This window comes from Ranitomeya variabilis, chromosome 4 (assembly GCF_051348905.1).
Source record: "Ranitomeya variabilis isolate aRanVar5 chromosome 4, aRanVar5.hap1, whole genome shotgun sequence".
In the NCBI taxonomy this organism is placed as follows: domain Eukaryota; kingdom Metazoa; phylum Chordata; class Amphibia; order Anura; family Dendrobatidae; genus Ranitomeya; species Ranitomeya variabilis.
The window spans coordinates 464,972,347-464,994,440 of NC_135235.1; the positions used below are offsets into that span (position 1 = coordinate 464,972,347).

Below are 22,094 nucleotides of genomic sequence, written 5' to 3' on the forward strand. Positions count from 1 at the left end.
ATATGGGGTATCAGCGTACTCACAACAAACTGGGCAACAAATATTGGGGTACAATTTCTCCTGTTACCCTTGTGAAAATAAAAAATTGCTTGCTAAAACATCTTTTTTGAGGAAAGAAAAATGATTTTTTATTTTCACGGCTCTGTGTTGTAAACTTCTGTAAAGCACTTGGGGGTTGAACGTGCTCACCACACATCTAGATTAGTTCCTTGGGGGGTCTAGTCTCCAAAATGGGGTCACTTGTGGGGGAGCTCCAATATTTAGGCACATCAGGGGCTCTGCAAACGTAACATGATGCCCGCAGACCATTCCATCAAAGTCTGCATTCCAAAATGTCACTACTTCCCTTCCGAGCCCCGGCATGTGCCCAAACAGTGGTTTACCCCCACATATGGGGTATCAGCATACTCAGGAGAAACTGGACAACAACTTTTGGGGTCAAATTTCTCCTGTTACCCTTGGGAAAATTAAAAAATTCTGGGCTAAAAAAATATTTTTGAGGAAAGGAAACACATTTATTATTTTCACGGCTCTGCGTTATAAACTTCTGTGAAGCACTTGGGGGTTCAAAGTGCTCACCACACATCTAGATAAGTTCCTTGGGGATCTAGTTTCCAAAATGGGGTCACTTGTGGGGAGTTCCTACTGTTTAGGCACATCAGGGGCTCTGCAAACGCAACCTGACGCCCGCAGAGCATTCCATCAAAGTCTGCATTTCAAATAGTCACTACTTCCCTTCCGAACCCCGACGTGTGCCAAAACAGTGGTTTACCCCCACATATGGGGTATCAGTGTACTCAGGAGAAACTGGACAACAACTTTTAGGGTCCAATTTCTCCTGTTACCCTTGGGAAAATAAAAAATTGTGGGCTAAAAAATCATTTTTGAGAAAAGAAAAATTATTTTTTATTTCCACGGCTCTGCGTTATAAACTTCTGTGAAGCACTTGGGGGTTCAAAGTGCTCACCACACATCTAGATAAGTTCCTTGGGGGGTCTAGTTTCCAAAATAGGGTCACTTGTGGGGGGTTCTACTGTTTAGGCAAATCAGGGGCTCATCAAAAGGTAACATGATGCCCGCAGACCATTCCATCAAAGTTTGCATTCCAAAACGTCACTACTTCCCTTCTGAGCCCTGACGTGTGCCCAGCCAGTGGTTTACCCCCACATGTGGGGTATCGGCGTACTCAGGACAAACTGAACAACAACTTCTGGGGTCCGGTTTCTCCTGTTACCCTTGTGAAAATAAAAAATTGCGGGCTAAAAAATAATTTCTGAGGAAAGAAAAATGATTTTTTATTTTCACGGCATGCGTTATAAACTTCTGTAAAGCACTTTAGGGTTCAAAGTGCTCATTGCACATCTAGATTAGTTCCTTGGGAGATCTAGTTTCCAAAATGGGGTCACTTGTGGGGGAGCTCCAGTGCTTAAGCACACATGGGCTCTCCAAACGAGACATGTTGTCCGCTAACGATTGGAGCAAATTTTTCATTCAAAAATCAAATGGCGCTCCTTCCCTTCCGAGTCTTGCAGTGTGCCCAAACAGTAGTTTACCCAACACATGTGAGGTATTGGTGTACTCAAGGAGAAATTGCCCAACAAATTTTAGGATCCATTTTATCCTGTTGCCCATGTAAAAATGAAAAAAATGAGGCTAGAAGAAATTTGTTAGTGAAAAAAAGTACTTTTTCATTTGTACGGATCAATTTGTGAAGAACCTGGGAGTTCAAAGTGCTCACTGTGCATCTAGATAAGTTCTTTGGGGGGTCTAGTTTCCAAAATGGGGTCACTTGTGGGGGAGCTCCAATATTTAGGCACACAGGGGCTCTCCAAATGCGACATGGTGTCTGCTAAAGATTGGAGCCAATTTTTAATTCAAAAAGTCAAATGGCCTCCTTCCCTTCCAAGCCCTGTCATGCGCCCAAACAGTGGTTCCCCCCCTCCACATATGGGGTATCGGCGAACTCAGGACAAATTGTACAATAACTTTTGGGGTCCAGTTTCTCCTTTTACCCTTGGGAAAATAAAAAAATTGTTGCTAAAAGATCATTTTTGTGACTAAAAAGTGAAATGTTAATTTTTTCCTTCCATGTTGCCTCTGCTGCTGTGAAGCAACTGAAGGGTTAATAAACTTCTTGTATGTAGGTATGAGCACCTTGAGGGGTGCAGTTTTAAGAATACTGTCACTTTTGGGTATTTTCAGCCATATAGACCCCTCAAGCTAACTTCAAATGTGAGGTGGTCCCTAAAAAAATGGTTTTGTAAATTTTGTTGTAAAAATGAGAAATCGCTGGTCAAATTTTAACCCTTATAACTTCCTAGCAAAAAAAATTTTGTTTCCAAAATTGTGCTGATGTAAAGTAGACATGTGGGAAATGTTATTTATTAACTATTTTGTGTCACATAACTCTCTGGTTTAACAGAATATAAATTCAAAATGTGAAAATTGCAAAATTTTCAAAATTTTCGCCAAATTTCCATTTTTTTCACAAATAAACGCAGAAATTATCGACCTAAATTTACCACTAACATGAAGCCCAATATGTCATGAAAAAACAATCTCAGAACCGCTAGGATACGTTGAAGCGTTCCGGAGTTATTACCTCATAAAGGGACACTGGTCAGAATTGCAAAAAACGGCAAGGTCATTAAGGCCAAAATAGGCTGGGTCATGAAGGGGTTAAAGACGAAATAATAAAATGGATTTTAACTGCCAAGTAGGAGAGATCGGCTGGAATTATTTGTTGTTTCCTGTGACTATTCTATTTTGTTTCTAGTTTAACATGAGGGGACCCCTTTACAGAAGTTGTGCCACGTAATGACTGTGTGGGAACATGGTCTGAACATATCACAGCTTATGGCCAGAGGAAGAGCAAAAGAGAGTATACAGACATTAAAGCAGGGGATCACAGCTGATTATTTCTGTGAGGTAAAACATGTTTCAAAACAGGCAGGAAAATGTTTTACCTCACAGAAGGCAGCAGCTGTGATCTCAGGTTGTAAAGTCAGTATACTCTTTCACGTCCTCCCCTGCCCAGGAGCTGTGGTATGGTCAGACCATGTTCCTGCATGGTCTGACACAGCTATTATCCAGTACATAACAGGTACCTTTATAAGAATATCATAGCACAGGAAAATTGTGCACATACAATTGCGGAACTTATTTTTATTCTAACATTTATTAATTAAAATGTACTTTGTTAGTGGGATGACCCCTTTAAGGAGTCACTTACAGTGCATAGTTACTCTTCTAAAAAAATACAGATCTAATATATAATTGCCTAGAATACTACTTCCTGCAATTTGTGCCAACTTCCGTGGCTTTGTCCGGAGCTAATGTCCGGAGCTAATGTCCGGAGCTAATGTCCGGAGCTAATGTCCGGAGCTAATGTCCGGAGCTAAGTGACGTCACCAGTGTCCTACACCCAGGCAGAGCACAGGGGCCCCAGGCAGCATATGGGGCCCCAGGCAGAGCACAGTGGCCCCAGGCAGCATATGGGGCCCCAGGCAGAGCACAGTGGCCCCAGGCAGCATATGGGGCCCCAGGCAGAGCACAGTGGCCCCAGGCAGAGCACAGGGGCCCCAGGCAGAACATGGGGCCCCAGGCAGAGCAGGGGGGCCCCAGGCAGAGCACAGGGGCCCCAGGCAGCATATGGGGCCCCAGGCAGAGCACAGGGGCCCCAGGCAGCATATGGGGCCCCAGGCAGAGCACAGTGGCCCCAGGCAGCATATGGGGCCCCAGGCAGAGCACAGTGGCCCCAGGCAGAGCACAGGGGCCCCAGGCAGCATATGGGGCCCCAGGCAGAGCACAGTGGTCCCAGGCAGAGCACAGGGGCCCCAGGCAGCTTATGGGGCCCCAGGCTGAGCACAGTGGCCCCAGGCATAACATGGGGCCCCAGGCAGAGCACAGTGGCCCCAGGCAGAGCACAGGGGCCCCAGGCAGAACATGGGGCCCCAGGCAGAGCACAGGGGCCCCAGGCGGAGCACAGGGGCCCCAGGCAGCATATGGGGCCCCAGGCAGAGCACAGGGGCCCCAGGCAGCATATGGGGCCCCAGGCAGAGCACAGTGGCCCCAGGCAGAGCACAGGGGCCCCAGGCAGCATATGGGGCCCCAGGCAGAGCACAGTGGCCCCAGGCAGCATATGGGGCCCCAGGCAGAGCACAGTGGCCCCAGGCAGAGCACGGGGGCCCCAGGCAGAACATGGGGCCCCAGGCAGAGCAGGGGGGCCCCAGGCAGAGCACAGGGGCCCCAGGCAGCATATGGGGCCCCAGGCAGAGCACAGGGGCCCCAGGCAGCATATGGGGCCCCAGGCAGAGCACAGTGGCCCCAGGCAGCATATGGGGCCCCAGGCAGAGCACAGTGGCCCCAGGCAGAGCACAGGGGCCCCAGGCAGCATATGGGGCCCCAGGCAGAGCACAGTGGTCCCAGGCAGAGCACAGGGGCCCCAGGCAGCTTATGGGGCCCCAGGCTGAGCACAGTGGCCCCAGGCATAACATGGGGCCCCAGGCAGAGCACAGGGGCCCCAGGCAGAGCACAGGGGCCCCAGGCAGCATATGGGGCCCCAGGCAGAGCACAGGGGCCCCAGGCAGCATATGGGGCCCCAGGCAGAGTACAGTGGCCCCAGGCAGAGCACAGGGGCCCCAGGCAGCATATGGGGCCCCAGGCAGAGCACAGTGGTCCCAGGCAGAGCACAGGGGCCCCAGGCAGCCTATGGGGCCCCAGGCAGAGCACAGTGGCCCCAGGCAGAACATGGGGCCCCAGGCAGAGCACAGGGGCCCCAGGCAGCATATGGGGCCCCAGGCAGAGCACAGTGGTCCCAGGCAGAGCACAGGGGCCCCAGGCAGCATATGGGGCCCCAGGCAGAGCACAGGGGCCCCAGGCAGCATATGGGGCCCCAGGCAGAGCACAGTGGCCCCAGGCAGAGCACGGGGGCCCCAGGCAGAACATGGGGCCCCAGGCAGAGCAGGGGGGCCCCAGGCAGAGCACAGGGGCCCCAGGCAGCATATGGGGCCCCAGGCAGAGCACAGGGGCCCCAGGCAGCATATGGGGCCCCAGGCAGAGCACAGTGGCCCCAGGCAGCATATGGGGCCCCAGGCAGAGCACAGTGGCCCCAGGCAGAGCACAGGGGCCCCAGGCAGCATATGGGGCCCCAGGCAGAGCACAGTGGTCCCAGGCAGAGCACAGGGGCCCCAGGCAGCTTATGGGGCCCCAGGCTGAGCACAGTGGCCCCAGGCATAACATGGGGCCCCAGGCAGAGCACAGCGATATTTTGGACCACTGTGCGGTGTTTCAGACCCCCTGTGTGATGTCTGGGGCCCTGTTCTTAAGTATATTAAAGATTAAAGTAACGTATATTAAAGTATATTATAGATCAAATTTGACACGTTTATGAGCACCATTGAGTGATATACTCAAGAATGACATAATTTTTCAACATTTTATGGTTTCAAACTGTAAACACTCAGAGTTTTTTTTACTTCAACCAGAAAACCTTAACGGTTCATAAAAAACTTGACTGTTCAGGATATGATAAAAGTCATAGTATTCTGAATCTTTAACTTATAAAGATACCTTTACATGGGGTGATTATTGGTTCCAGAGAGGCTTTCGGCCGATAATCGTACACATGGCTGGTGACAGGACAATACAATATAAACGTTCAAAGGTAAACACTGATAACATTAAAATCTAATATATAATTGCCTAGAATACTACTTCCGGCAATTTGTGCCAACTTCCGTGGCTTTGTCCGGAGATAATGTCCGGAGATAAGTGACGTCACCAGCGTCCTACACCCGCTCAGGGTGGACAAAGATATATGCCTTCGTGGTGCGCGGCACTTTTCTGATTGGTTGCCGCCTGCAGCGAGCGACCAATCAGAAATGTGCCGTACTGTCAAGAATTGTCAAGAGCTGGTGAGTGCAGCCATTTTTTGTTCTTTCTTACTATTATTTATTAATTGTATTATTCTTACATTTGAATAAATAAAGTATATATGGATTCTAGACTCCCGATTCTTTAGAATCGGGCTGCCATCTAGTATCTAATATTTTACAAAATTACTTTGTTAAAAAGCTTAAAAAAGCACGTCCATCCTATCCAACTTATATTACTACAATGTTGATCCAGAAGAAGGCAAAACCCCCAATGAGGCAAATGTTTATTGTCTCATATTAGTGAGAATGTTCCTTGCTGAGACAAAATACAGTATGGCAATTAGATTGTTAATCAAGTCATTTATTTTATCTACTGCAACCTAGTACCCATAATTTGTGATAATACACAGTATCTGGCAAAAAATAAATCAAGGCGTCCCTTCAACCACCATAACCTCCTTTGTGAGACCGAGCTGTTTTGACCTAGTAGAAGGCAAAACACAAATCTCCTTATAGCTACATATGTTGGTCAATTCTCCTAAATAAGATTACCTCAGTTATGTATCCCTTACTGCTAAATAAACTATAACAGAATGCAATTTTTCACTTTTTCAGAAATATTTAGCTCTTTTTGAATGTTGTCTTCTACAGATGAGCAAATGTGCTAAAATTTGAATTTCGCAGATCACTCAAATTTTTCATGGAAATTATTTGATGAAAATTTACTTGAATGTTTTTTAGCTTTAGGGCTCATTCCCACTTGTGATGAAATTGGAAGAATGCAATGGTCAGCACTCGCTGTGGTGCTCCAGCGCTGGTGGTGTTTTGTGTCGCCTGGGACCACCCAGCGACTTAGCACGCTACCAGCCCCGGGTCAATACACTGCACACAACGTTGAGAATAATCTTATATTACAGAGGGAATTTTCATCTGACCACACATGATATTCCTTTATTCCAGATAACATTGAACTGTTCCGAGGAAGGTCCATCTTGGACCGAAAACGTTCAGCAAACAATTGGTTCTGTGTCTGGACGCAAAATAAATTGAATTTTCTTCTTTTCATGCATAATTGAGTGCCGAGTTATTTTGGACATTTGCTATTAGGGGTTGGATACCCTACTCGAGCACCAACACCAATACTTTGCAGAGTGCCGAGTTTTGTTTATCTTTTGCTTAAAAAATCGGATTGAATTCGGACCAATGCTATTCTATGACTGTGCGTTTTTTTTTTTAGCTCACATCGGACCACGATCGGACTGGAAAAAAGTAACAGCATGCTGCGATTGTAATTGGAAATCAGATCGCATCCCGCAATAGAAGTCAATGGGTGCGAAAAAAAATCACACAGCACTGGGACCATGTGAGTGCTGTCCGATTTTTACACACCGATCACATTGGAAAAGCTGGGAATTCATATGCGGGTACAATAAAATCACACTGACAGGTTAGAATAGGATAGATAGAATATTATGAAAATTGGCTGTGCAAGGAAGTGTTTGAAAGGGCTCAACTTGGCTGCTGATATCCTTTGCAATAGTTGGTGATAAGTGAGGTGGGTGTCATTGGATTTTATGTGTGACTAACGTGTCACCAAGATAGGTTCTAAGTTCTCTTGGACCTCCTTCAAATTAGAGAAGCTTATTCCCAGCATTCAAAAGACATGTGTACCAAATAACATGCCATTCTTCATTGTGTGGGCTAATAATGATAATAATAATCTTTATTTATATAGCGCCAACATATTCCGCAGCGCTTTACAGTTTAACAGTTTCAAACACAACAGTCATAAGTAACAACAATATAATAATTAAAGCAAAATAAAACGACCCTGCTCGTGAAAGCTGACAATCTACAATGAGGTGGAGGAGATACAAAGTACAGGAGCTTATCTGCAATGGTGTATTTACAATGATGGTCCAGCCATCTTGAGGGAGTGGGGGATAGATAGAGATAGTGAATGGGCTAGACACACTTACACATAAAATGACTTTGATTAGTGAACGTGGTAGGCCTCTCTGAAAAAATGTGTTTTGAGGGAGCGCCTTAAGCTGTGCAAGTTCTGGCTTGTCCTAATTTCTTGGGGTAGAGCATTCCTGAGGATTGGCGCAATGCGAGAGAAGTCTTGGAGTTAGGAGTGGGAGGTATGGGTTAGTGCAGAGGTTAGTTGAAAGTCATTTGCAAAGCGCAGCTATCGACTAGGCTTATAGACAGAAATAAGGGAGGTGATGTAAGGGGGTGCCGCACTGTGAAGCTTTGTGGGTGAGAGCAAGTACTTTGAATTGTATCCTGAAATGAATGGGCAGCCAGTGTAACGACTGGCGAAGAGCGGATGCATCCGAGTAACGATTAGCTAGATGTACAACCCTGGCTGCTGCATTAAGGATAGACTGGAGAGGGGAAAGTCGAGTAAGGGGGAGGCCAATAAATAGAGCATTACAGTAGTCCAGGCGGGAGTGGGTCAGGGTGACAGTGAGGGTTTTTGTTGTCTCCATGGTGAGAAAAGGACGGATTCTAGAGATGTTCTTTAGGTGTAAGCAGCAAGAGCGGGCAAGAGATTGTATATGGGAAGTGAAGGAGAGATTGGTGTCAAACGTAACACCCAGACAGCGCGCCTGCTGCCGGGGTGTTATTATGGTGCCACCCACGGAGAGAGAAATGTCAGATTTAGGGAGGTTAGTAGATGGCGGGAGCAGAAGTAGTTCAGTTTTGGAAAGGTTGAGCTTCAGATAGAGTGGACATGATGTTGTAGACTGCGGACTGTGGCATGTTATTCTCTACCTAAGTCTGCAGAACAACAAGGCTGACCCTTGCCACCAACATATGCACCTCTGCAAATATCAGAACAGTCTTGTCATACAGAATAGAAACCTGTTGATATATTTTTTGACCAGCTCGTAAAGAAATAATAATTCCATGCAGGTTTGCCTCTCATCTTGTTTGCTGTTTATCTCACAAGGTTATGCAGAATTATAGAGATAATTTCCTGTTCATCTCATAAGACACTCCACACCTTTTCCCATAGGAGCTAAATGTGGTGGGAGTGTTATGATGTATATACGGTATTAGGAACAGATGCACACAATTATGGCTGTTAGTGAAGATTGCCTTCCAATGTAGAAGTATCTAAGGAAACATATGTAGAGCACTGTGGGCATTTCTGAAAGTGACGCCATTCAAGCACAAGTTGGGTTATTAATATATTATTTCTAGAATCCACTAGTTAATTTTGGTTGGACAATAGTTTGGAGACGAAAATCCAGATTCATCAAAGCAATGATGCCAGAAAACGGGCATAAATTGCTTTAAGAAGTCACAACATTTTTGCCAACGTGGAGTTGTGCAAATATTTTGCAGGTCTTGGAATTTTCACACAATTTTGAACCACTAAAATAGGAGGAGCTGATGGAGGAATCGTGGCGGCATGGGTTATGATTATGCCCGCAAGTTCCGTACACTAGAAATGTTACTCCAGTCCTTGACTAGAGTAACCATTCTGGTAAGGTGCAAACCACTAATAAGATGAATGGCTTGTGTCTCTTAATAAATTCAGCACATCTTAGTCATGCATGTCAGTCTTATACAAAAAACCTTTGCATGAAACTGGAGACATGAAAGGGTATAGTAATACTGAGTGCAATATAGTTTCACATTTTTGGAAACAATCCCAACATATTAGGTTATGTCTCAGTCTAAGGTGGCGCAGTTTCAATAACCCCTGTATAAAAGTGTGAATTGAAGTCTGTTTTTTGGGCTGAATTAAAATGTCCCAATAGAGATGTTGGTAAGTAATATGTCTATAGTGGTATATAGCAGGGGTTGCACACTATGTGGATGAGCATTAACTCTCAGGATGTGTTTTTGCAGTTATCGTACGTATTGTAGCTCGTGAGATATTTTAGATCAATATAAGTTGATTGGATGCTGAAAATAGGCAATGAATGTACAGTGAACATAGTATATACTCCGAGACACAGAAATCACAATGAATCATCAATATGGCACTTGGAAATACAGAGGTGCTGGGGTAAACAGTGTTGCTTACTTATCTACCCTACAGCAAGTAATCAGACTCCACTTGTCTTTGTGCAAATTAAGTTTAGATCCTATAAGAAAATTCATTCAAGTGGTTCTTATGAGGAACGTCACACTTTTCTCTCCACTAGTTGTCTACAGTGGACTAATTGGCTTCCTATGAAATTAGACAAACCTCTTTCAGTATATGTGTGTGTAAGCCTGAGATAATCAGGTTGTGGGAGCACAATGCTCCTTGATGACAAGGGAATGCATCCTCCTGTATGTACAGCAATGCAGAGAATGGGAAATATCTAGTAAAAATAAAATACCTTCTACTTGGAAATGATGTTTGGAAACACTGTTGTCAGATAAAGCATAGGAAAAACACAGAGGACATTTATAGTAGTGCTTCTCACTAAATTAGAATAGCATCAAAAAGTTAATTTATTTCAATTCTTAAAGGGACCCTGTCAGCAGGATTGTGCACAGTAACCTACAGACAGTGTCAGGTCGGCGCCGTTATACTGATTAAAATGAAACCTTGATTGATGAAATCCATCTTGTGGTTGTTGTTTAATCTATATTTTCAGTTTTTAGCTAATGATATGCTCCTGCCCGGGGCGGCCTGTGGGGGGTCTTCATGTGGTGCTCTGATTAGGTATTCATAATGCAGACTGCTGACAGGTCACCTATCCCTCACTGACCCGCCCCCTAGTTTACATAATGAATATTATATATACCTTGGACAAAAAAACCCTTCTGCAGGCAGGTGTCAGCCGTGGCACCAGCGCTGTAGCATAATCACATGTTTATTGTCCTAGTTGTTGATGTTATTGAGCAAGTATAAAAAAAATCTATTTGAAAATGGCACCCGCCGCACCTGCGCAGTAGCATCTATCGGTGTGCATAGATAGAGGTTTTTTTGCAGTATGTGCAGGTATTCATTATGTAAACTAGGGGGCGGGTCACTGAGGGATCAGTGACCTGTCAGAAGCCATACTGATGAATATCTATTCAGAGCACCACATAAAGACCCCCCACAGATCGCCCCTGGGCACGTGGATATCATTAACTCAAAACTGAAAATAAAGATTACACAGGATTTCAAGGATTCCATGCCCACTATGCATGCACAGACGCCTGTGGATCACCCGCAGAGACGGACATGTGGCACGTCTTTTCAGACTGCAATATGTTATTTTCACCCACACAATGCATTTGACGCCGTAAATCTGCACGGTTAAGTGAACACATGCAGATTCACCTACTTTCGATAGACGACAATGCTTTGGATGTGGCGAACATGCTCTGCGTCCAAACACTGCTACTTCCGGATCATGGACACATAGCCTTACAGATTATCATACCTTATACAGTGGTGGACCAACACATATCAGCGGTTCCCAGTGGATCACAGTTTGCACAATAGAGCTATACTCCATTTCCAGAGTCTCTTTCTCCTAATGAGTATAAGCTCTTATGATCAGCACAGTGCTCTCTCCATTCTCCCCCACATGTATTTTCTGAGCAATTAGAAGCTTTTCAGTATTGAAATTTGGGCAAATTTATTCGCCCCAAACCAATTTTTTGGTGAAAATTTGGCAAAGTCGGTGAATTAGAATTGTAAAAGATGATGTGTTCATCTCTACTCACGTCACTTTGCAGACATTCATGCAGGTGATACAAAAAATGTTAAAGCAATTGGCATTGGATGTGTATTTATGGGTGGCAACCATTGAAGAAAGCTGTTAAAGTGAATCTGTCAGCATGTTTTTGCTATGCAATCTGAGAGCACCATGATCTAGGGCCAGAGACCCTATTTCCAGTATAGTATGACTTACTGGGCTGTGTTTTGCTGTTTCAATACAACCAGTATTTTATCAGCAGGAGATTATCACTACGGTACAAACTGCCTCATGCCTCCAAGTCCAATCACACCCAAGCACAGATTTGCAACTGTGTATCAATATACATTGCACCCGGAAAGCTGTGCTGTGGGTGGGGCTACACAGGGATCAACATTCTGTGCTGCTAGGTCTGCAGCAGAGAAAACTGTGATTCTCTCATAACTTCTGCATCTAGTAAACTAAGTAATATATAGCTGAAATCCAGGTCTCTGTCCTTACATCAAGCTGCTGTCAGATTACATAGCAAAAACCTACTGACAGATTCCTTTTAAATAGGACATCATGGAGGGCTTACAATCTAAAAACAAGGGTGCCACAAAGGCTATATGTTCTACATGATATACTTTGGATTAAATCAGGTGTAGAATACATATTTCATATGCAATGTTGGTGAGTGGCTCAAACCAGAACATGATCTTTAAGGAAACAATAAGGCTATGTGCACACTTTGCGGCGTCCTCTGCGGGTTCTCCCGCAGCGGATTTGATAAATCTGCAGGGCAAAACCGCTGCGGTTATCCCTGCAGATTTATCGCGGTTTGTTTTGCGGTTTCCGCTGCAGGTTTTCTCCTATACTATTGATGCTGCATATGCAGCAATATGCAGCATCAATAGTAATGTTAAAAATAATAAAAATTGGTTATATACTCACCCTCTGATGTCCCGATCTCCTCGGCGCTGCACGCGGCGGTCCGGTTCCAAAGATGCTGGGCGAGAAGGACCTTCGTGACGTCACGGTCATGTGACCGCGACGTCATCTCAGGCCCTGCTCGCACAGCATCCAGACCAGACGGCTGCGTGCAGCGCTGAGAGGTGAGTATATCATTATTTTTTATTTTAATTCTTTTTTTTACACACAAATATGGTTACCAGGGCCTGGAGGAGAGTCTCGTCTCCTCCACCCCGGGTACCATCCACACATGATCCGCTTACTTCCCGCATCGTGGTCACAGCCCTATGCGGGAAGTTAGCGGATCAATGCATTTCTATGTGTGCAGAATCGCAGCGATTCTGCACAAAGAAGTGACATGCTGCGGAATGTAAACCGCTGCGTTTCTGCGCGTTTTTTCCCGCAGCATGTGCACAGCGGTTGGTGGTTTCCATAGGGTTTACATGTAAATGTAAACGCAATGGAAACTGCAGCGGACCCGCAGCATCAAAATAGCCGCGGATCCGCGGTAAAACCCACAAAGTGTGAACATGGCCTAAAGATTCGATGTAGTTCCATAAATGTATATGCAACTATTAAAGACAGACATCTGAAAGACATCTGTGTTTTTTTAGCATTTGTGATCTGTTCCTATAATTTTAAATATATGGAATAAAGAATATTATTTTATCCTAAATGGATCCTGTGCTGGAAAGTTACCTTTTCTAGTCCATGCCACTGACAGCACTTCAGTCTTCCATGCACACTTCCTAAGATACCATTTGATTGACATCTGAATAGGGAGCTGACTATCTCCGTCTTACTAATTGTAATGTAGCAATATTTTTTTCTGCAGACTAATTATTAAAATGCCGACAACTATTCATAAAATACTGTTTTTAGACAACATCTAAAGATATAACTTTCACTGACATCTTCGTATGATCAAAAGTGAAATAAAAATACAGCTAGCATTGAAAAGTACTGCAATACATTATTGCAATGTAAAATAGTGAGGCTGGTGCTGCTAACATTCCCACATGGTGTGATAGGAACGTCTCTTGTAAATAGGAATTAACCGCATCTGATCACCAACGTACGTTTTGCCAGAAATGTTACTCTAACCAGAAACTGAAGTAACATTTCTTGTTTACTTCACGCCATAACTTTTGGTGAATTTATCCGGCAAGCTTTATCACATCCTGTCCTCACTTTGGCACAGCTGGTCCGAAAATTGCATGAGAAGAACGCTAAAAGTCACACATTGTTCTGAGCATTTTTTCTTGCACAAAAATGTTGCTACATTTGAAGCTGTTTCACGCAATCAATCTAGCAAAAACACCCTGATGAATCGGCCCTTACGCTTTTCAACCAAAATTTCAGGTGCTTAGAATTCTTCGAACTCTAGACTGATCAAGGTATCTGTAGGTAAACACAGAGATTAAAATGTGCCCAAAGGTGTTTATTTTTTTTTTTAACCCACCGATTTTGGCAGGACTGGGAGAACTGCTCTTCTCCGATGGCAGATGTTGAGGAAAAAAAGAATAGGCATGTTGGGTTTCCACATGCCTAATCCATGGTTGACATGGGTAGTAAGGTGTCTAGTAGCAGCTTATTTCCCTCTCCCTACTGAGAACAAATGCATGGGTGGCCAACTTCTATTTGAGATGTATGGTCACCGCCACTTTATAATATTGGGCTCTTACAATTCTAACAATTCAGACAAGTATTAAATATAGCAAAAATTCATATAACAATATAAATTGCTGATCCCTATTCTTACAACATTGTGATGACATGAACTCAGGCTTGACCGTACCTTCAATAGTATGAATCACGAATGCCTATGTTTAGACTCCCATAATGACGCAAAGATATGTTGACCTTGTAGTGAAATTGAAAGTTCACTTATGTTTCATTATTAAGGTTTATGTTTCATAAGGCTTTGGATAAGTGTAGATGAAACAGGATAAAGTCGTTGGTTGGAGACTAAAGAACAGCAATAGATAGAAGGTTTCTATAAACATTCATGGAACTAGAAATGAAGGTTCAATGCTGAGCAAACATTATGAAAAACCTTATATTCACATTCAACATTGTTCTAGTTTTATGTTTTTTCCCTCTTCATTTTTCTTAATCCTTCTTTTAGCACACTTTATTGATATTGGCTCCTCTCCAAAAGACCCCACCATTTTCGCCCTTGAGTCTTAGTGCTCAGCAATACACTGTGACCTCACCAGGAAAATTTAATGGATCACTGAATATGAAAGGTAATGCATGTGATTAGAAGCTTATACAAGCCAAGTAATAATTGCCCTCTTTATTCTATGCTGTGTCAGGATTTCCCAACTACAGAATTACCCATGTGACATTGAAGAGATTATGGTATTTGTGTATATTGTGACATACTAGTGCTTGTGTTACCGGCAGCAGGTGAAGTTTCTATATGTATTTAAAGGATGTCAATTACTTTTTTTACTTTTTGGCTTAAAATCATATTATTGGATTTAATTAAAAAATGTACACCATTTGTTGCTGTATGCAGAATGAGTTACCCGAGAATCCATCGGTAGGTCAGTTTTTACAGCAAAGTTTCCAAACCTTATCTTTCTTCTTCTGAGCTCCACTCAGCTTTTATGACCACATGAAAGTTGAGCTGAATTTTGTGGTCATAAATCAGTTGAGAGCTCAGAAAGAGCTCTCATAAGAGTAATAAATTCTGAACCAGCCCACGTCTCAGCTAAAGGTAACCTGTCATTAGATTGATTCTGTCAAACCTTGGGCATCAGGAATCAGATCCTGGCTGAGCGATTGTAGACAGGTGTTGCAGCGTTTCAGAGAAAAGCAGGCCGGGGTCTTCCGGGAGGAACCTACATAGTCCAGTGTGGCCCCTACCCTGCTTTTCTCTGCCCCGCTCCATTTGATTGACAGGTTGTAGGGAAATAAGTTGTGAACTAACTGTAGTGAGGCATGGAGGAGACAACTGCAAGGTGCACCGATCTAGGCACGGCTCTCCCTATAGACTCTGACTAGCTTTTATAAACTATATTTTCTCTAAAATGTTACAGTAATTTCACAGCCAGGCTCTGATTCATGCTACCCATGTCAGATATGTCAGACAGCATGAAACATTTTTCCTTTAACTCATTCTACAGCCAGCAATAGACAATGCACTACAAATTCAATAGACGCAAACGGTGTAAAAGTTTTAATAAAACCCAATGTCAAACATGATTTTTAGCAAGAAATACATGTAATTCAGTAGAATAAAATGTCATTGAAGGTGTCCATACCCTTTAACTGAACTGCCGTAGCTGCAATTTTGAGGGCTTGCTGTAGCTACAATTTTCAGACCTGCATCATGATGGTATTTATCCAGGCGGTTCAACCAGTATTTTTGCTTGCTAGGGTGAATAACAAAATGGCTTCAGAATTGAAAACTGGATTAAATACATTCTAAAATGCTTACCCTCTCTACTGGTACCCAGAGGCAAAGCTTTTCACTGCATGTTACGTGTCTACATTAAACCTCACATTTCGTGCGTCTCAGTGTTAGTTATAGGGTTGATATGGGTCTGCATAAAGATGTGGTTGTCATGAATCACTGTACAAACCTCCATATTAAATTTATGTAAGTGTTCTCCCTATCCCTGAGTGATGTTCTGCTGCATCATGTGCATCCCACAACCTCATATTAGAGCCACCAAGTAGAACCTCAGACCAGCTTGGGTCATGACTACCTTCAAGGGAAGTATAGTATTAAATAACATTAGGGATCAAGACCACCAAAGCAGGATCAGCTCTTGGTGAGCTTCTCTCGGTTTGGGCTCTTAGATGGGACTCGCCTCTATAATGCAAGGAGGACATATGGACAGAGGTTGCCCTTATAAGACAACCATTTTAATTAGCAGAAAAATCTACGGTAACTAATAAACCATTATGGATTATCCCATTGAATTTTACATGGTCTTGTATCGATGTTATTAAGGTCATGTCACATTACCTTCCTTCTATTTATGCCAAAACGTGCCGCAATTAAATCCATTTAGCTTCAAAAGGCACCAAGTGATCAGTGCGTACCAATAATAAACTATAAAGAGCAAATTGGAGCCAATGATCTCAATAGAGGGAAGGAACAGTTTTACCTTGTAATTCCCATCTGGTCAAGCTGTTTTTGAAGGTAATAGGGGAAACTGATTGAAAGGCTTAGTTCTCATTCAGACGTCTGATTTTCATGTACATGTTAAATCATTTGTTTTTACAGATAAGACAAGAACCCATTATAATCTATTGGGCCATTTACATGTCCGCTGTTTTTCACAGACCACATATCTGCAAAAAAATCACAGAGATATGTCTGATTTTGATCCAAGTCAGTTATCAGAATCGCCCATGCAAGGTCCATGAAAATCATTTTTAATGATTTTAATATTGCAATGGGCAGGGAAAGCTTTTTTACATATGAGTAAATTAATGATGACACACTAATAGTAAAAAATGACACTTACCAAATACTGCTGAAAATTGGATACAAAACACTGATGAGAACGAGGCAGTTTTTCTGAGTATGAGAAAAATCATTGACGTCCGAATGAGGCCTTGGTATGACATATTTAGAAATTCACTATAACTTGATATGTACTGTATGTACACAAAATCTATACAAAACAATGTGTTTCACAAGGCCGGAGCTAACACTTCACAGCGTATAATGAGCTGTTGCTTATTATAGTTTCTGCTAGGCTGCCGATTCACATCATTTCTGAGTAACCATTCTTAATAAGCATTTTCTTATGAGTTGCACACTTGTGAAATGAATTTCATGCTTTTCTAGAAAACATTTAAAATCACTACAAATACAGACTTGTATCAAATAAGCTTCCTCATCAGTCACTAGGTATATGACATATTCTCTCATTACATTGCTATAACATAGAGCGGTGACCTATGGATGCTGCCGTCATGAATCCGCTAGTAGCCTCTGCTATATAAATTCTAACCAACCTGTTGTCTGATGCATCCGAACATAGCAGCAGCCCAACTATGTAGCTATGACGGTACAGAAGGCCATCTAAGCTGGGAACAGATAAGACACGGCAATTTCACAGCTAATGCACTAATATACCAAGATCCTGATTCTAATATTTAGCTGGTGCCACTTGTGAAGTTTCACCACCAAGATGAACATAAGGAAAAAAGAACTCGTAGAAGAAGTCAATGATAATTCAGATACAGTGTCCCTTCATTCAGGAACATCCCTTCCCATCCTGTGTAGAAGTAAAGGGTTGCCCGACCCTTTTACCATTGCCCATGAAAGCTACCTACATAAAGACTATGGATGTCCAAAAGGCTTTATTAGCTTGAGTAGGCCCGAAAGAATGTCATTTTAGTCTTCACCGCGCTGGTATAAAGTCTATTGGTATACCAGAAAAGAAGATATGAAATAGCATAATACAGTAGACTTAGCTATGCCATACAATGGTATCCAGGAGAAAAGGGTGTTTGTTTTCTTTCACAATGGGACACTATGGTTAACAGATGCCTCCATATGGCACTGGTAAGGAGGGTCAGTTTCAAGGCTGTCCATCAGCACAGAATGATTGTTCAAACCAAGTACAGGAGCTCAGTTTATCCTTGGCATGGCCAAACATTTCGGTGCACCTTCCTACTAAATTGTTTTTTCTCAATTTCCAACACAACTCTTTGAATTACAGCTTTGGCTTCATAGAGCAGGTCAGAAACAAATAGAAAACAAGTAGGGAGGAAGGTGCACTTAAATCTTTGACCACGCCAAGGTTGCACCATCCCCCTGTGCTTGGTTTGAACAGTCAATATCTGCTGACAAATTGAATTAAGGCAATAAACATGATGACCTAAGTTGGGTTCCTCTCTTGCCACCTCTGGAAGTTAGCACCACTCTGATAGTTTCTGCCTATAATAGTTACTATATCAGGTGGTTATGACCTCTGATAGATACCACCTTCAACAGTCACCACTTCTGACAGTTACCACCTCAGATATGTACCACCTGAGATAGTTACCACTTCTGACAGTTACCACTTCAGATATGTACCACCTGAGATAGTTACCACTTCTGACAGTTACTACCTCAGATATGTAGCACCTCAGATAGTTGCCACTTCTGACAGTTACCACCTCAGATATGTACCTCCTCAGATAGTTACCACTTCTGACAGTTACTACCTCAGATATGTACCACCTCAGATAGTTACCAATTCTGACAGTTACCACCTCAGATATGTTCCACCTCAGATAGTTGCCACTGCTGACAATTACCACCTCAGATATATTCCACCTCCAATAATTGCATTATCAGATAGTAACCACCTCAGATAGTTACCATCTCTGATAATTAACATCTCAAATAGATAGTTACCACCTCAGATAGTTTCCACCACAGGTAGTTAACATCTCACCTTTCTCTGGTATTGTACATATGGGATGTTAAACTGTTCTGAGTAGAAAATTATCCAAATGGAACTAAAGAAAATGAAGTAAAAATTGTCAAAGTAAAGCTAAATGTAACATGTCTTCTATCACAGAGGAATTTATATTGCCTGTGTAATGTTCTTTAGAGAATGGAAGATATTAGTGAAGTAAATTACTAAAACACCTTCTGAGGTGATTAAATGACTACTTCTGAATGTGGAATCTTACATATTGCAGAATTTTTGAAGACTCCTAATCGGTACTGTCAAATGAAAATATTAGCAGTGCCAAATCTGTAATCTGCCTCTCTACAACATCATGCCTTTCTTTTGAAGCGAATCAAAGCCTTAACATATTTGGGATGCTGTATTATATAGTGAATTGATGTGTTGTGCTTCGGTGCATGAACATGTATGATATATTTACATGGAAATTATAAGCTTTGAATTATTTGATGTAAACCAAGCCCATGTTTAAAATAAATTACTTAGATAAGGGAATGCAGAAAGACAATAGGGGGATATGAGAATGGGGTCACCCTTGAAACTGTTTATAGTCTTCCCTTTCCACCTCAGGACGGTGAGGCCTAGTACTAACTTACGTACACCCACCTCTTGTAGGAGAGTAGGTCATCGTGGCTCAGTCATTGGTTTGTTTCAGCCCTTCTTCTCTGTATTAACACCTGTGGCGTGGACTCTACAGGCAGAAAAGTTTTGTCAAACTGAGTGCCCCTATTAGTGCCCCTATTAGTGCCCCTATTACCCAAAGGTTTCTTATCAACCGTGGACTGAATCTATGGTACTACACCATTAGGATGAAATAATTTTATCTTTTTGGTGGGATTAGCACCTACATATAGCAGTCTATATACCTATTCATTGTCTCTTTTTCATCATTTACAAACTAAAAATTGCACTTTTTGGGATATTTGGAGACCAAATACACAGTACCACACTCTGTTGACTCCTTTAAAATTGTAGAGGTGAGATAAGCCTAGGGTAGTGGCTTTATCAGCCATGCAGATATCTTCTATGTTAGATAGTTTAGTAGTTTTATTATAATATACATTATTAATATATTACCAGACGGCACCTTTATAGCAATCAACAGGTATCCAGGTATTTCATTTAAGCCTATATTACTTTTGTGTAATGGCTGCTCTTATTGTGTCGTCCTTTATTTGTGTGCTATATGACAGATGCTCTATGTACCACCACATAGGGTTGTAATATTGTAAAGTTTCGGCTGTATTATGGGAACACATGGCAGATTGTGTTATTCAGACATATAATCTGGTTGTTGGGGTTCACTGACAGATGTTGTTGTACTGTTGTCGCTATACGGTGACTATGAACCAGATGGAGGCATTTTCTTGTATTAGATACAGTGTTCTTGTCTATTATCTATGTGCAGGTTGCATTCTTCTCATCCTGATGTTTTGTGCTTCATACAAGTGACACATGCCGATGACATGCACCATATATAATAGGTGATTAGAATGGATAACTTTGCATTAGTGTGCTGTGCCTGACACATAATAAGACATCGGATGTAGTGTTATTTTGTAGAAATACCAGTTGTATACCTGTGACTCATTGTACGGGTGACTAACTTACGTGCTCCCATATATAGGGCTGACTATAGCAATGCAGTAAATGCTGCAATTCTGTGACTCCGGCGTTTTGTCATGTGGCACATGTGCCCGTGTCTTAAATGAGCACTGCCACAAGTGCCGTATTATGTTACTGCACATGCTTAGAGAATTTATGACTCTGGCATACGGACTGTATTGGGCACACGCTGATGGTACCATGCACAATGTGTGTCCTGTTGCTGAGCCGTCCAGACATGGTTGTGCGGCACGGTGCCCTGTATGGCTTTACAGGAACTTATTGCGCCTTAAAATGTTTACTGGAAATTGTGACGGCAAAATGTAGGACTCAACCTCCCCCTGGTTTGTGTACTTTTAAAGGTTGTAACATATCCGCCTACCTATGTATATGTGACGCTAAATAGGCATGTACATATGAACATCCAAAAAAAGCCGTACGCTATAAAAACGCATGGAAGAACGTCAGACCGAGCCATCCGTACACATGTGCTCCTCATGCAGACACCTATTCTGTACACACAGACAGCTCCATTCACAGACACATCCCTCCCAGAGCCAGCTCGCACACATAGTCCTACCTTCTCAGCCCCTTGTCTCTTGCCTTGGGGTCCTACAGTTGAGGACCAGCAGACAGGTTGCCTCTTGCCCACTCAGCTAGCATCCTCCAATCCCCATTCCATGCTGAGATCCACAATGAGCATCCAGCGCTGTCTGGGAAGGGGGACTGGGAATGGATATAAGAGCGAAGAAGCCGGGGCTCGAATCCCCTCTCCTGCTCTCCCCTGCTGGAGATTCTGGGAATGCACAAGGAAAGGAGCAAGATGTGAGACTTGCTTACTGCTCACTGAGCTGGGCTGGAGGAGGCCACTGAATCCTGTAGGGGGGATCTGAATCTGAGGAAATCCCTTAAATGGCACAAACTAAGGGGATCAGCTGCGAAGCCCCCCTTAGCCATTAACTCTTTCATTAGTCACCGTGCTGTCTCGAATATATATTAACTACTTAGTGACTAAGGAGCACAGCAAGGCATTTCGCAGCAGTGAGGGGCTGGCCCCCATGGAGTGGCTTGGTTAAGTATTGCTTTTTGATCACATTAGGTGGGGGCGATTGCCTTTTCCTCTTGCTTGTTCCCCACCCAACTGCACTTATTTCTCATGCAAAATTCTGTGGACATCAATTCCTCTTTAGGTGTGTGGCTTACCGACATGATAGAAGAGACATGACTTCATCTGACAGGTCATACAGGGATATCAGTGCTCAGCTGTGGGCTCAACACCGGGGATGTGACCTCCTTAATCTACAGTTATTTCTTTATATCACTGTGGTCCAAAGACAAACACACTGAAAGAAGCAAAGCATCACACCTTGTGTCAGCTAGGGGGGACGCGGGGGGAACATGTGGACATGCCAAGGACGGAGTGACATCCTACATCCTACACTGCTCATCGCCCAGAGGAAGCATGTAACTTTGTGTGGCAAGGCTGCTACCTAGCGTAACCCTCGCATGCCCAGGCACATCTTAGATTGCTGTTTTCAGCACGGACAATAGGTTATTAATGCTTTCCTCTCAGTTTTTAAGGTGCC

At 43.2% G+C, this 22,094-nt stretch overlaps 1 protein-coding gene across 2 annotated transcripts in view; it reads right to left on the reverse strand.

The window, feature by feature from the left end:
- Positions 1–21,340, reverse strand: part of CDH22 (cadherin 22) — a 543,365-nt gene extending 522,025 nt beyond the window's left edge. The window contains exon 1 of one of the 2 annotated variants that reach the window (XM_077251703.1): positions 21,089–21,311. The gene's annotated coding sequence lies outside the window, so the exon portion shown is untranslated. Of the gene's footprint in view, positions 1–21,088 lie in introns of both variants that reach the window. The other variant, XM_077251704.1, reaches the window with a different exon arrangement.
- Positions 21,341–22,094: the final 754 nt, after the last annotated feature.